The sequence below is a fragment of the Girardinichthys multiradiatus genome, chromosome 6 (assembly GCF_021462225.1).
Source record: "Girardinichthys multiradiatus isolate DD_20200921_A chromosome 6, DD_fGirMul_XY1, whole genome shotgun sequence".
Taxonomy (NCBI): Eukaryota; Metazoa; Chordata; class Actinopteri; order Cyprinodontiformes; family Goodeidae; genus Girardinichthys; species Girardinichthys multiradiatus.
The window spans coordinates 27,335,261-27,351,984 of NC_061799.1; positions in this window are offsets into that span (position 1 = coordinate 27,335,261).

Here is a 16,724-nt window from a genome sequence, read left to right on the forward strand (position 1 = left end):
GAGAGCTGACCTTCCCTCCATCCAGGACTTATACAAGTCTAGGGTCAAGAAAAGAGCTGCCAAAATCTCTGCAGACCCCACACACCCTGCACATAAACTGTTTAGAGTTTTACCTTCAGGCCGCCGCTACAGAGCACTATTCACTAAAACCAGCCGCCACAAAGACAGTTTCTTCCCCCAGGCTGTTTCTCTGTTGAACATTCAATAGAGTACAAAACAACAGCATACAGATGTTGCAAATGCACCCTTTTTATTAGATATGTGTATATTGTACATTGTAAATTGTAAATTTGTATATTCTGTAATGCAAAAACAGAACAAAAGAGCAAAGTGTACCGGAGTCAAATTCCTTGTTTGTATGTAGGAACTTGGCAATAAAGCTGATTCTGATTCTGATTCTGATTCTGCTTTCTGCTTTCTATTTGAACTCGGAAATCAGAATTTCTGACCTCCGAGTTAGCAATTTTAACTGCAACACCCTGGAAAGTCAGAATTACGAGTCGGAGAGTCAGGGCAACATGACCACGCCCAGCTTCCACATCCAAGATGGCTGCTACATTTAGTCAGTCATACACTTACTACTTTTCATGGTTTATAAGACGAGATGTCTCAACACTGTATTTATTATTTTTTTGTGGCACTAGAGGCCTTTATTTTTCAACAGTAGGTAGACAGGAAAGAGGGCAAAGAGAGGGGGAGACATTTGGCAAATGTTGCTGGGCCCAGGAGTCAAACCCAGGACAGCCACATCGAGGACTATAACCTCTGCACATGGTCGCGCACTTAATCCCTAAACCACCAGCGCCGTGCCCCCAACACTGTTTTTATCCACAAAATACCTTGTAGAACAGTGTTATTGTCATTGTTATTGTTGTAACAATGGCCATATACAAGAATACCAGCATTCATGTTTTTTCCAACTTTCAGACAAGGAGGAAACTGGAACGTTATCACCTTGCAGATTACCTTGTTTCAAGATAATTAAAATGCAGCATTACATTCTGAGTGTAAGTGTCATCATAGCCCTTTACAGCCTGATTTGAAGATGGGCTGTATTTTGAAAATTAGAGAAAGTATTATGAAGAAAACTGCATCTTTAGTGACCTTTCTGTCATCTAGTTTTATACTAACGGATGGTTGCTTTTTCCAGTTTTTTCTTTGTATTAAATTTGCCACCAGAATTCAGGAAAGGATAAATATTTTCTGGTAATTTGAAAAAATAAGAAAAATAAAAACTATTAATGCTCCAAAAAAACAAAAAAACATATGTACAATTTATTATAATTTCCTACTTTAGAGCGCAGGTCTATACAGTGTGCTTTTTCTAAACTTGCAGTAAGTTGCATGCATTGAAATAAATAATGACTTCTTTTCCATATAAATGCATGTATAGTATACCCTTAAAAATGTAAATTTTCTAATCAGTTGCATGCCACCTAGTTTGCGTATAACACTGCATTGTTACTGGTCATGTGCTGTTTTGTCCTTAGGCCTAATTTAACCCTTGAACATGTGAAAACTTTTTTTCTTATTTGAATATTTCATTCACGACATAAATGAATTAGTATGGAATGAATATAACAGAACATGCTTTTGTTTTGAAGAACTGGATGTGTCTTTGTAATGATGTACCTCACATTGCTTCAACTGTTGTTCATTCAATAGTGATTTTCCTCCAGGGTACGAGGAAGAGCTGGAGGATGCCTCATTTATGTAAGAATAAACTGTCCGTGCTTTGCAGCAGTTTGAGGGGCAAAACTCCTTTTTGCAAAGAACGAGACCGATTTTGTGGGATTTTACGGATTTACTTTCATGGTTTATACGTTATTACTCAATAATTAGATGAATTTGGGGGAAAAGACTAGAGGTGTTTGCCACGTGACGTTGCATTATTTAAAAGGTTAAACATTTCTAACTTTACATTGAAGAAGAAAAAAGGAAGTCATATGCTATGCTTTTTATAGAGCTTCAACTGACATCTTAATATTTCAATTAATTTCATATAACACAAAATAAGAGCCATTTGGACTGATAGTATTTATGATATTGCAGTATTACTCTTTGGATTTTTATTTATTTTTTTACTTTTAACTTGATTTACTGTTAAAGTAATCCTCCTTCTCCCCATTTCAAATCGATCTGTTAATATTTGCTTGTGGTGCTCAGCAGGTCCTGCTCCCTAATGTTTTCAGCGATTTCCCAATCACATGTGGAAATTCTGCCATGTTTCATGTGAAATGTTATCGGTAAGCTGCCATGCACATCAGTTTCACACTGAGTTGCTAAACACATCACAGTTATGGCCCTGGGGAGACGGCTCTTAATTAAAATACCTTGTTTTTGTCAGGAAAAAGCAAGGCACTGCAGAATTCAGCCAAATTAAGACCATCCTTTCTCATTAATATGTGTCTCTGATCCTGCAAAGATGTATCTGTGAGTACATAAACGGCACATGCTCATTAGGATGAATGAATGCACCTGTCTGTGTGGGTCCAGGTGTTCCCTGCAGGTGAAGTTGCACTGCTGCTCTGCTCCAGCTGGTGGCAACAGGCACCCTGTTTCATCAGGTGCAACAGCCACCATACGCTTCTCTGCACTGCAGGTCTGTCTGAGTCATTACAACAAGCTTTTTTTAGGCTACAGGCAATATGATAAGCATTTCTCCCCTAAAGTTTACCATAAATTATTAAAATGTTAAAGGCCCCATAATAGCATTAGGAGTTTTACTCGCCTCCAGCTGTCTTCTAATTTACGTCTGAAGCAGGCCCTGAAAAAAGCTGCTGTAATCACTTTCATTTATTTATTTAACCACTGCTTAGTGAATTAAATGGTCTTTATTGCAGTAATTTACCCCTTTAATCAACAATATGTTGTTTTTAGTAAATAGTTGAACCTACTTCCTTTTTCTGTACAAAATAAACCTTATGGTTTTCAGACACTGTTAAGGCCTCACTGCACTTAGACTTAATAGATGTCCATCCATAAAAATAGCTTGAAATGCAACCAGACAGCTCAAGTTTTGAAGCAGCTCTGACATTCTCCTAGAAATGCTCCACTCAGTAGGCTTGCGTCATTCAAATTGGACAAGCTGCAGCAGCTTTGTCTGACATGCAGCATCCAGGATTTTGACTGTTTGGATTGAAGGGATTTATTCCTGCACTTCATCCATTAAATAAAAAAAATGAACTAAAACTCAGTTTGTTTGAGGAAAAACCATGTGGGGCAGCAGGTCAGCTACAGTTGCACATAGAACATCGATTTCAGGCTGCAAGGTGTAGTTGAGATGTGACGCTTACATTTAAAAATATTAAACTTGCTCATCTAGAATTTTGTTAAAACCATTTCACTTTTCATGTAAAATGTTGCAATTAGGTCAATATTTCAAAAGTAACTGTTCTAGTAGCACAGTGATTGTAATATCTGAATTACTGGAGGGCCAAAATAAAAAAACGTACCATGAAATGTCCCATTAAATAATTAAATTATATATGATGAAATTAAATAATTAAATGTCAAAATAACTCAAAATCAGTCAGACTGGGTGGACAGGGTCTCTGAACATAAAACTTCAAGTCTTTCAAGTAATCCTCCTCTCTGTTTTGTTAAGGTTGTACTTTTTGTTATCCTGTTAGAAGGACCAGTATCAAGTCTTCTGCCGCCTCCAACACGTTTCCTTCCAGTACTGTCTTGTATTTAGTTCTATCAATCTTCCAATAAACTCGGGATCACTTCTCTGTCCCTACTGCTGAAAAGCATCTCCACACCATGAAGCAAACACTTTCATGTTTTATTGGTCTGATGTGTACTCTTCAGGATGATGGGGAATGTAAGATGTTCGCCACACACAGTGTCTTGCATGTAAGTCAAGATGTTTCGTTTTGGGCATATCTGAGCACCTTCTTCTTCATGTTAGCTGTGTCTCCTGCATGACTTGGCAAACCTTAAATGAGACTTAATATGGCTGTTTTTCAACAATTGTTTTCTTCTTGCCGCTCTTTCATAAAGGTCATATTTGAGGAGTGTTTGGCTAATTGTTGTCTTGTCAAAGGATTGTCATACGTTAGTCATTGTGGGCAGGTTGGTTGGTTCTCAGATTAATGCTCTCCTTGCCAACCTGTCAGCTTAAGTGGAAGACCATCTTTGGTAGGTTTGCAGTTGCGCCCCTATTCCTTCCATTTTCAGATGATGGAACATTCTCTGTTTACACAAAATTTCCCCCAAAACATGTTGAAGTTTGGCGTTAAAACATGATAAAACATAAAAAGGTCCAATGGGTGTGAATAGTTTAGCACAGCACTGTATGTATTTACTTTAAAAGACCATAGCACAATTTCTGACAGTGATATGAAAAGTACAAATAAGTTATAACAAACAAGACCAAGTGAACTGAAGATCCACGAATTCACGTGAAGAGGCCCAAAATTGCATTGGAGCAGGGCCGAAATGCTGCAGAAGGGCAGTGAATAAAATGATGAGGCAAACACACCAGCCCACAGGAGCAGAGAAGCCAAATAAGCTTGTTATCAACTCAAGTTGAAAGGATTCATCACAGCAGGGTGAGCCGAGCTAACACCGATGAGTGGAGATGTGCTCTGTCATGTCCTAAGAAATCCTGTAGGTGGAGTGGATCCTCCTTTCCTGTGTGTATTTATGTGTGTGTGTATTCCCACCATGCATGAAATGTGGTCATCTGTCCACCATCTAAAACACACTGATCTGTTCTCTCCAGTCCTCCTCTCTTATAGCCTGGGAGTACTGAGCACTTTGCAGTCACACAGTCTGTTTGATTAATGTTTCAATTAGTTGCAAAGGGGGAAAAGGGTTGGTGAGTGGATGCTGGGAAAAGATGCTATAATGATTGGGAGCGATTTCTATTTGATTATGTTGGATGGGAGTTCAGGGAAGTTCCTCTCATAGCACCTCCTTGACAGCTGGAATTAGTGTAGATAAAAAGAGCAAATTTAGACAAAAAGGGAGAATAAATATTAGATAAGTGTGAAATAACTGAGGACAATATAATGTTATTATGAAGATTTATGAGAATAAATGCCTAGGCATAGATGTGAGGCAGGCAGATTTTGCTTTGTATTTCCAATGCAGAGATAAGGTTTTCTTTAGAGCACCGGCTGGCAGTGGACCCTGTGGAGGAGGCAGGTGTTTCAGAAATGAGTGGCAGGCAGTTATCTATATCAATCTATGCAGCAATAAAGAGCCCCTGGATAACTGTGTGTTTTCTTTTAACAATAAAAGTTAAATTGAGCCATTTTGGACCGTTCTTTTCTTTGTGTAGAACTTTTAAATAGACTTTAGTATATTTATTATTGCAGATGTGGGTCAAGTGCAGTGCCTTGCAAAAGTATTTATATGCTGTGAACTGTTTCACATTAGAACCACACACCTTAATGTAGGAAAGTTTAATAAAGGACAACAACAGTAAACATACAGCCAGAGCTGCAGGACACCTGCTCTCTGGAGTTGATCAGTGCTGGGCATTCACATTCAGATGATACTAAAGCCCAATCCATCTATTTTGCAATAAAAAATGGACAACATTTCAGTTCACAAATGTACAAAGCTAATAGCGACATACTTGAGTATAAATTAACTGTAATTGCAGTAAAAAGTCATTGTACAAAGAGTTCCCTCATGGAGCTGAATCTAAAATCACCCTACACTTTATTAAAAAATACATAATTTTACTTCTGTGTGACAATTATGTGCTATTTGGTGTTAATCTGTCACATACAATTCTAAGAAAATGCATTGAAGTTTGTGGTTGTAACATGACATAATGTTACAGAAAGGTCGAGGGTGATTAATGCCTTTCCATGAACCTGTATGCACTAAAAAAAGACACTAACAGACCTTCAGTGCACTTCTGGGCTTCTAGATTTGACCTCTTAGACTGCGCAGAGAGACATCTTCTACAAACCTTCATTACAAAAAACAATTAGTCTATTAATAAAAAAATAATTTAAACTATGGATAAAGGTTGAATAAAATACTGCTCCGCTAATTTAGGAGGTGGTTTTCATCTCCATTTTTTGAGAAAAAATTGGACATCCACCACAATACCTTATCACTGTTTGGGAAATCAATCTGCCCCTGTCTTAGAGCTATGATTTTCAAACACCAGTTCTAAAAGTATTTACTAAAACAGTGGTGGCTTCTGGCTGCGTGTTTTAACTTGTAATGTGCAGCCCGAAGCCCAGGAATGCAGGGCTTTTCTGCTTGCTTGGGGTGGTGCTGTCAGTCTATCATTATGCCAGGGGTTGACACAACACACACACGCACATGCATGCAGGCAGGCACTGGCACACACAAACATATGTACACAATTGCTCCGAGGTGTTTTGTCAAGCAATTCTTCCTGTGAAGCCCATTTGTTGTTGTTAAAAATTGTCTTAAGAATGATACTAGAGATTGATTGAAATCGAGATTCATAAAGCTCTGCGAAGAGTTTAAATCATGAATCACTACTGCTGTTGTGCCCACATTGATTTATTGTATTTCCAGATGAAACCATTGATTTGTTAGCTGTGCCAAACATAAACTTTCACAAAGATGCATTGGGATGATGATCACACATGTTGTCTGTATTATCCCAGTAGCTCAGATGATCTATGAGACTTGAAGATGAAAAGGAGTGGGCGAGAGGATTTGTGTTGTGATACAGAAGGTGATTCAAATCAATTTAAGAAGAGAAAACCTGGTCTGCCAGAAAAAGTAGAGTATCACATCCTTACCTAGAACGTTTGCTGAAATGTCTTAGAAGCACTAAATAACAAAACAAAACACTTCACTGAATTCCCTACTGCTCCCTAGAGAAGTTAGAACCTCTGACCAAAATCTTTTTACAGGCAAAGATTTTTCTTTTCAAAAAGAGGATGAAGACATGTTCACATTGAGAGCATGAATATGTGATATGTGTGTTTTCATAATGCTTGAGTATGAAACTGCAGTGACTTGATTGTTTTGGCAGACTCCGAAAGCTGCTGTAGGCAGAAGGCTGACAGGCCAGCGGTGTGTGTGCATCCCTGGGAGATAATCCATCATACAGGTCAGCCTCTCTGGAAATCTTAGGGATCACTGTGACTTCTTCATTATCTTTATAATATGAGATACCAGCAAGATGAGAAGGCCTGATTTACAATTAATAAATACATTTATGGTGGCTTTATAACAATATTGATAATTATTCACAAAATGTTTACTTTTGAAATCTTTACAATTTAACATGTTTTTTTTTTTTTTTTATATAGCTCTGCTGCAGCTGTTGTAGTGAACCTTAGGAATGCCTAAAGGCTGCATGTCTTTATTATCACAACCTTTTTCTTTTCAATTGTGTAAGGCGATTACAAAAGTTATCTGACACCTTGTCTGGTGAAGAAGATGAAGCCAGGAGAAATTCTGTATAACAAACACCAGCTGGGAGACCTAATGAACTGGCATCCATGAGAAACTTAAAAGTACTCTGTGGTAAGTCTGACTGTAGTTTGCCACAGTGATGAATGACTGCTTCTAAAAAAAAATAGCAATTTGAAAAATGAAAATTCTGCAAGCATTAGGGAAAATGCCATTTGGATAACAGTGATGGGACTTAATCACTGAATCTTCAGGATCCGTTCACTTCATAGCGCCGTTCAAAAGAGATGTTGAAACAATCCATTTCTGAAAATGTGCATATTATGAAGAACAAGCAATTGAACCCATAATATGGTGTTAAATATATAAATTTTGAGAAACCCGGTATGTGTGGGTGAAATTTACAACTAAAGCTAAATCATCTGTATTAAGTAAGTTTCAATTCCCAGCCGGGGATCTTTCTGCATGGAGTTTGCATGTTCTCCCCGTGCATGCTTGGGTTCTCACCAGGTACTCCGGCTTCCTCCCACAGTCCAAAGACATGCCTGTTAGGTTAATTGGTTAATCTCTCTAAATTGCCCTTAGGTGTATGAATGAGTGTGTGCATGGTTGTTTGTGTGTTGCCCTGTGATGGACTGGCGACCTGTCCAGGGGGTACCCTGCCTCTCGCCCATAGACTGCTGGAGATAGGCACCAGCTCCCCCGCGACCCACTATGGAATAAGCGGTAGAAAATGACTGACTGACTAATATTAATATTTAAAAGGTGCAAAATAAACCACAGCATGTTCACGCAAAAAATCTCTTTATGTATATATTTTCCATAAAATTAAATATAAAATATCAAAACATGGATATCAAATACCCATGTAGTTCTTTACTACAAGTGTTATGTGCATTAATAACTTTTTTATGCTACATGTAATAGAGAAACAAAATTAAGAAAGCACAATAAAACAAAATAGAAGAGAAAAAAGTGCACTTGAGTTGCTTTGGCAGAAAAAAAAATGACCAACTGCAGCATTAAACATAACTATTAATGCAACACAGTAATGGTGAACCACACCTAACTGGAAACATTAACCAAACAAAGTGTGCTAACTTTTTGTTGCACCACTCATTGTTTTGTCCTCGAGCATAGAGCACACTGCGACCGTTCTCCTCCTCTCTCTCCTACTTCATGTCTCAGCATCACAACCAGGTCACACGCAGCGGTGCACACCTTGCCGCCACGACATGACAAAAACAAAAATGAGCATGTGCGTTGTATGCTCGAACCTTCCCGCCTTCGGTTTTGGTATTTAATTGCCTAAGTAATATAACATAATTAAATTAAATTGGAGCAAGCAAAGTAGTAAAAACCAAGAATGGCTCTCACTAAGACTAGAGTCCTACCATTCAAGGTAAGGGGCCGTTCAAAAGAATCCATTCGTTTGTGAACATCACATCACTAAAAGATAATGAACTGCCATTAATGACCACACTTGATGTATGTTTTAAATGCCTGAGATACTAGAGCTCACACAGCGGGAAAATGTAAAATGTTAAACAATGTGTCACAAACATGTAGAACAATTGTCAAAAATATTAATATTTTTATCAACAATTATATATATTCCTGATATCAAGCAGTTTTAATTGTTAGTCTGATAGACACAGAGGCCAGTACTACCATTTCAGTACTGTACTCACTGAATACATTATGTTAAGGAGCCTTGCAGTTTTAACATAGGAGTAGTGAATGGAAGTAGCTGTAAGTCTCACTTTTCTACACATCATCAACCGTGTTTTGCCTGTGAAGATTTCACTGCACTGCAGTAATGCAGCTGTCAAACATTACTCCAAACCTGTGTAATGGACCTGTGACACTTCACTGTGTCACAGATCCAGAATACATTACAGTCTCATCCTATATACGTGGCGGATGGATAGGAAGTCAAAATACTGAAATGTAACCTGTCTACATACACCGAGGCACACTGCTAAGTCCTCTTCCCCTTTTTACCGACTTACTTTCACAAATCTCACCATCTCTTCTTGCAAAGAGGATTTTGGGGCAAAGTAAGAGAGCTCACTCCATTGTTTTCTTGCATTCTTTTGTTGCCATTAGTCAAGCATCTGTTTTATATATTTCCAGTAGAAAGGTCTGTTTTTGTTAAGAAAATGAGCCATTTTCTATTTACAACAGGTGGTCATGCACTGGTGTGAAGACACTACACCATTATCTGGATATGGTGCATTTCCATAGTAGAAAGAAATGCCTTAAGACTCTTTTTGTATCAAAAAGCGCATTTTAATATTACTTACCCCTATTGAATGTGAATATGAACATGTAATGAAAAACGTTATGTACAACTATTGCAAAAACTGAATTTTATGTATTTATGCTTCAAGATTTTCAACTTTTCTGGCTGCATAACATGTTTGCTCTGTGCTCTTTTTACTGCAGCTGCTTTTTGCAGCAAGACAAATGCTGAACTAAACTATTTTATGAAGGTCTGAACAAGAGAAAGGCAATTTCAGATAAAAGTTTATTAAAGTATCTACGTTTGAGTGGTAATTATTGACTACATAAATTAGCTACTGGTGTGCATTGTAGTTTATCATAATTCAAAGAGGACCTTGCCATGTTGAGGATGCTGCTATGCCTTAAAAGTGAATCCTAATAATCAGTTATGCATGAGGTTTAACAAATGCAGAAAGTGGACACCAATGAAAAAAAAAACAAAAACATATTGCTTTAAGCAGCTGAGATCAAACTACTGACTGCAGAGGGTAAAAATAAAGACAATCTTTAAGACACAATAGAGTGCACAGTTCCTAAAAAGGCAACAAACAGTATGCAGGATAGGAAACTTTTCAAGAGGATTTTGGACTAGCTTGAAGCTGTGAGGCTTTTAGCACTTGACTAAAGATGGATAAAGTAATGTTTTTATTCTTCCTGTAGCTGTTCAGTTGTTAATGGACTAAATGTATAAAGTGCTTTATAATATGACCACTCAAAGCACTTTACACTAGAGCCATATTCACCCAATCTCTCCACAAATACATTCTCTGATGCACAGAGCAGTAAGCAACTTGAGGTTAAGTGCCTTTGCCCAGGGGCACAGTGACATGTGGCAGGAGATACCTGGAATTGAACCCACAACTTTTAGATTGCAAGACAACTACTCTTCCCACAGAGCCATGGTCATCTCCAATGACAAGCTGGTTAAGTTTTAGTTACTATGTCTTTAATTTTGAGACTTTCTTTATATAAAAAAGTCTATACTGGTTACTTTTATATGAAAAAGTCCTACTTTCTTCCATGCTTTCCCAGGCTTGCAAGCCATATCAACCTCCTTTTATTATCACTTTAATTAGCATTTGTACTGGTTATGCAAACATTTGCAATGATCAAATTATATTGAACACTTTTTGCACGTTTATTGAGTCAATTTTGCCTTTTTTATGAGTGGCTGGTTATTTTTTTAATGTCATCTCATTTGAGTAAGGTACTCTTTATAAATCTCAGTATCCCTGAGTCCTTTACCTTGGCTTAGTCTTTCTCTGTAGTGTAAATATAGCAGCTTCTTTTAAGTTTCTTATGAGCTTATGCTGTTGCTCCAAGGTCTCTGAAAGTTGCTCAGATTTGTTTTCTTCCCACTCGTACAGTTACAGCCCCTCACTCAGTCATTGACTAACTAGAATGGCAGCCTATGGTTATTAAAGTTAAACAGGGCCAGCATGGAAACAGTTAAATTTGCTTAATTGAGGCAGATTTATTTTACTAGTCTTGACTTGTTTATGCTTTTTGAGGACTTAACATCAATTGAAATGTACCCTGATAGTCTTCAAAATTCTCTCTCTACAGTTTTTTCACCTTCCCTGTCATATCAGCTAACATAAAGGCTGACACGGAAATGCTAGCGTTACAGTCTTCCAGGGCTATAAACTCCCATGCACTGAGAGTGGAACTCACATATTTGCCACTTTCTGTCATGCCACACATTTATTTTTCTACACAGGGCAAAACAAATTTGTGAGTGACATTGCTCATAAAGACAGGGCACAAAAGCCCTGTACACAAACAGCCAGATTTCCAAACCAATCAGGAGAAAAGTGACAAATGACCTCTGCAAATGATTGCTGGTTGAATTCATCATTTGGGAGCAGAGTTACTAGAACTGTATGACCCAGATCCTGCTCAGCACAGCAGGCACCACATAAGTCAGTTTGTCATTGTTGTTTACTTCGGTGAAAAGGGATTTTTGCTTGGATAATGGTAAAGGATTCTGATTTGAGGGAACTAATAGATAGAAATTGTCCCAAGGCTTCTCACAGTTGTTATTTAAACTACTCAACGTTTTATAGATGAATGGAATTAATGTTTGTACTTGTATAGAAGAATGGCTTTTATTATATTATATACCAAGCCTTGAAATTCAATGCAAAAATATGCACACTCCTTTAACCTTTTAAACATTTTATCAAACATTTGAAGTGAACATTTTATCAAACAACCTCAAACTTTATTTCATTTATTTTTTTTTTTTTGTGATAGACCAACATAAAGTACAATATAATTGCAAAGTAGAAGGACATTAAAATTTTTTCCAAATAAAAATATGTGTAGCAGACATCAGGTTCTGTTAAAATGTTTTTACCCCTGTTTCAGATTTATTCTGTTCTTGCTTTTGTGTCTCACATGTTTCAAAAGAGAAGATTCCCCCTGAGTACCTTAAGTCTCTGGATGTTGTGGGGCTGTTGTGGTTGACATGCCTCTTCAACATTGCGTGGGGATCAGGGACAGTGCCTCTGGACTGGCAGACTGGAGAGGGTGTGTTTCAACTATGGGGGGATCACACTCCTAAGCCTCCCTAGTAAGGAATATGCCAGGAAATTAGAGAGGAGAGTTCAGCCGATAGTTGAACCTCTGCTTCAGGAGGAGTAGTGTGGTTTTCGTCCCGGCCGTGGAATACTGGACCAGCTCTACACCCTCTACAGGGTACTCGAGGGTTCATGGAAGCTTGCCCAACCAGTCCACATCTGTTTTGTGGCCCCGGGGAAGGCATTCGACCATGTCCCTCTTGGTGCCCTGTGGAGGGTGCTCCAAGAGTATGGAGTAGGGACCAACCGATCTCTGTACAAGCGGAGCAGGAGTTTGGTCCACATTGCCGGCACTAACTCAGTGCCTGGTGCATGTTGGACTCCGGCAGGGCTGCCCTTTTTCATCGGTTCTGTTCATAACTTTCATGGACGGGATTACTAGGCGCAGTTAAGAGCCGGAGGGGATCTGGTTTGGGGACCAATGGATTTTATCTCTTCATTTTGTAGATGACATGGACCTGTTGGCCCCCTCTAGGCCCTCGACGCCATGGTTCTTGACTGGAAAAGGGTTGCTTGCTCTCTTCGGGTTGGAGGGGAGTTCCTGCCTCAAGTGGAGGAGTTCCAGTCTCTCGGGGTCTTGTTCACAAGTGAGGGGAGAATGGAGCGGGTGCATCAACAGATGGATTGGTGTAGCCGCCGCACTACTGAGGACACTGTGCCGGTCCATTGTGGTGAAGAAAGAGCTGAGCGAAGCTCTCGATATACCAGTTGGTCTACGTTCCTCACCTATGGGCATGAACTGTGGGTCATGACCGAAAGAACAAGATCTGAGATACAGGGGGCTGAAATGACTTTCCTCTGCAGGGTGGCGGGGCACTTCCTTTGAGATAGGGTGGGGAGCTTGGCCATCCAGGAGGAGCTCGAAGTAGAGCCAATGCTCCTCCACATCGAGAGGAGTCAGTTGAGGTGTCTGGGTGCCTCTACTGAGTCTGCTGCCCCCACAACCTAGTTCAGGATGAAGCAGAAGACAAAGACTACGAGTACAAGTATGAGTTTCCAAAGATAGCCTGACTAAATGGAACTGAGTAAATAAGACTGATTTTCAAATGACAGTTTGATTAATTGGGGAGTGGTGGCCTAGTGGTTAGAGAGCAGGGCATTTGCGTTCCAGAGAAGCCAAAAGTACCCTGGTTTGAATCCCACAGCCTGCACTCTGAGTCCCTGAGCATGACCCTTAGCTTTTGAAGTTGGTCATCATGTACTTTGTGGACTGGTGTGAGCGCTTAAACACCAGTAACACGAAGGAGATGGAGATAGACTTCAGGAGAAGGACACCAACTCACTCACCAGTAAACATCCAAGGGGAGGACATTGAGACAGTTGACAGTTTTATGTACCTGGGTGTTCACCTCAACAATAAACTGGACTGGTCCCATAACACCAACACCCTTTACAAAAAGGGCCAGAGTCGCCTGTAATCATTGTTACTTCCACTTCACCTCCACTACTTATTGTACATAAGTTATTTTATTTTATTCTATTTTTACTATTTGTTTTTGAACATCAACCTTGTTATTCTTTGATTGCACATTTTTTCATAACTATCTGTACCCTACTTGTGTGTTACTAACAGCTGCTGTAACAAGTTAATTTCTTCATTGTGAGATCAATAAAGTCTATCTCATCTTATCTTATCTTATCTTATCTTATCTCGTCGTTAAGGGCCAAGAGTAATTCAAACCAGCCTGGCCCCATGTGGAAAAATAAATCGCTTCCCTTGTTGAATCCTGACCTGTAATTAGCCACCTATAGGATCAAGAAATAACTGAAAGGTGACCTATTATACTTCCTTTTAAACATTTAGGATAGGTCTATGGGCTATACAAAACATGTTCATTACATTTTATGCATAAAATCATTCTCAGATAATGAGACTTCACCTCCTCAGTTACCCCCTTTTTTTTTTTAGAATGATCTGTTTTAGGGCTCTCACACTTAATGGGTTTCTTTATGTTAAGGCATCAAACACAGAATAAATGGGATTATGTAGCAAATGAAAAATTTTTAGATGACTATAATTATGTTTTATATTTTAGATTCCTTAAAGTAGTCACTCTTTGCTGTGATGACTGAACTATTAACCTTTGGCCATTTCTCAATGAACCTCTGGGAAGTTCTTTCAAGACTCTTTGGATAACCATTTCAGGTGACCACCTCATAAAACACATGGAGATAATGCCAAAAGAGCAAAGCAGTAATCAAAGTTATTTCACACTTTTTGTTTACTATATAAGTCAATGCATGTTCATTCATAGCTCTATTGCCCCTTTGGTGAGAACCTACCATGTAAATAGTCACAAAAATAAAGAGACCCATTAAGTGAGAAACTATGTGTAAAACTTTTGACTGGCAGTGTATATATGCTCAAAAAAATAAAGGGAAAACTCAAATAACACATCCTAGATCTGAAAGAAATATTCTCATTGAATACTTTGTTCTGTACAAAGTTGAATGTGCTGACAACAAAATCACACAAAAATCATCAATAGAAATCAAATTTATTAACCAATGGAGGCCTGGATTTGGAGTCACACACTAAAGTGGAAAAACACACGACAGGCTGATCCAACTTTGATGTAATGTCCTTAAAACAAGTCAAAATGAGGCTCAGTATTGTGTGTGGCCTCCATGTACCTGTATGACCTCCCTACAACGCCTGGGCATGCTCCTGATGAGACGATGGATGGTCTCCTGACAGATCTCCTCTCAGACCTGGAATAAAGCATCCGCCAACTCCTGGACAGTCTGTGGTGCAACGTGACGTTGGTGGATGGAGCGAGACATGATGTCACAGATGTGCTCAATCAGATTCAGGTCTGGGGAACGGGCGGGCCAGTCCATAGCTTCAATGTCTTCATCTTGCAGGAACTGCTGACACACTCCAGCCACATGAGGTCTAGCATTGTCCTGCATTGGGAGGAACCTAGGGCCAACCGCACCAGCATATGGTCTCACAAGGGATCTGAGGATCTCATCTCGGTACCTAATGGCAGTCAGGCTACCTCTGGCGAGAACATGGAGGGCCTTGCGGCCCTCCAAAGAAATGCCACCCCACACCATTACTGACCCACTGCCAAACCGGTCATGCTGAAGGATGTTGCAGGCAGCAGATCGCTCTCCACGGTGTCTCCAGACTCTGTCACGTCTGTCACATGTGCTCAGTGTGAACCTGCTTTCATCTGTGAAGAGCACAGGGCGCCAGTGGCGAATTTGCCAATCCTGGTGTTCTCTGGCAAATGCCAAGCGTCCTGCACGGCGTTGGGCTGTGAGCACAACCCCCATTTGCGGACGTTGGGCCCTCATACCATCCTCATGGAGTCGGTTTCTAACCGTTTGTGCAGACACATGCACATTTGTGGCCTGCTGGAGCTCATTTTGCAGGGCTCAGGCGGTGCTCCTCCTGTTCCTCCTTGCACAAAGGCGGTCCTGCTGCTGGGTTGTTGCCCTCCTACGGCCTCCTCCACGTCTCCTGGTGTACTGGCCTATCTCCTGGTAGCGCCTCAAGGCTCTGGACACTACGCTGACAGACACAGCAAACCTTCTCGCCACAGCTCGCATTGATGTGCCATCCTGGATGAGATGCACTACCTGAGCCACTTGTGTGGGTTGTAGAGTCTGTCTCATGCTACCACGAGTGTGAAAGCACCACCAACATTCAAAAGTGACCAAAACATCAGCCAGAAAGCATAGGTCCCCACCTGCAGAACCACTCCTTTATTGAGTGTGTCTTGCTAATCACCAAAGATTTCCCCCTGTTGTCTGTTCTATTTGCACAACAACATGTGAATTTGATTGTTAATCAGTGTTGCTTCCTAAGTGGACAGTTTGATTTCACAGAAGTTTGATTTACTTGGAGTTATATTGGGTTGTTTAAGTGTTCCCTTTATTTTTTTGAGCAGTGTATATTCTTTTTTATTTATTTATTTATTTTGTTGTGGAGAGTTGAACTCTGGATGCTCTATCTCCAAACCACACACAAGCTCCAAGCTTTTTAAGTTATCAGGGACAGGTTGGATCATCCCAAGTTTAAAATCTAAAACACTTACAGATATTGCTGGGTCAAGTAAAAAACTCTTTTTGTGAAGGACAACATTTGTTTAGAACAAATCAATCATTTTTTAGTTCTTATTGTTTATGACAAATAACATAATAAAACATTTCAGTTGTTTTCAACATAATGTTCATTGCCTCAGTGGGGTGGGATACAGAAGGTGGGGCTCCTACAGGGCAACATTCCTGCAAGAACCGACATTGGTCGTTTATCTTTTGCTATTTTCTGACTCTTTTTTGGAAATCTGTATTGAGTTATCCAGATATAACTAAATTGTCTTAGGTCAGCAAATAGCCCTCATTTTGTAGCTTCATCACGGTGTATTTAACAATTTGAGCAGAGAAATGCTTTTGTCAGAAAAGCAGTAAAGTGGTTTGTGAGCTATGAACTTTTAACCTTTGCCTTTGGGCTCTTTGCAGAGGAACTTCCTGTTGTTTTCT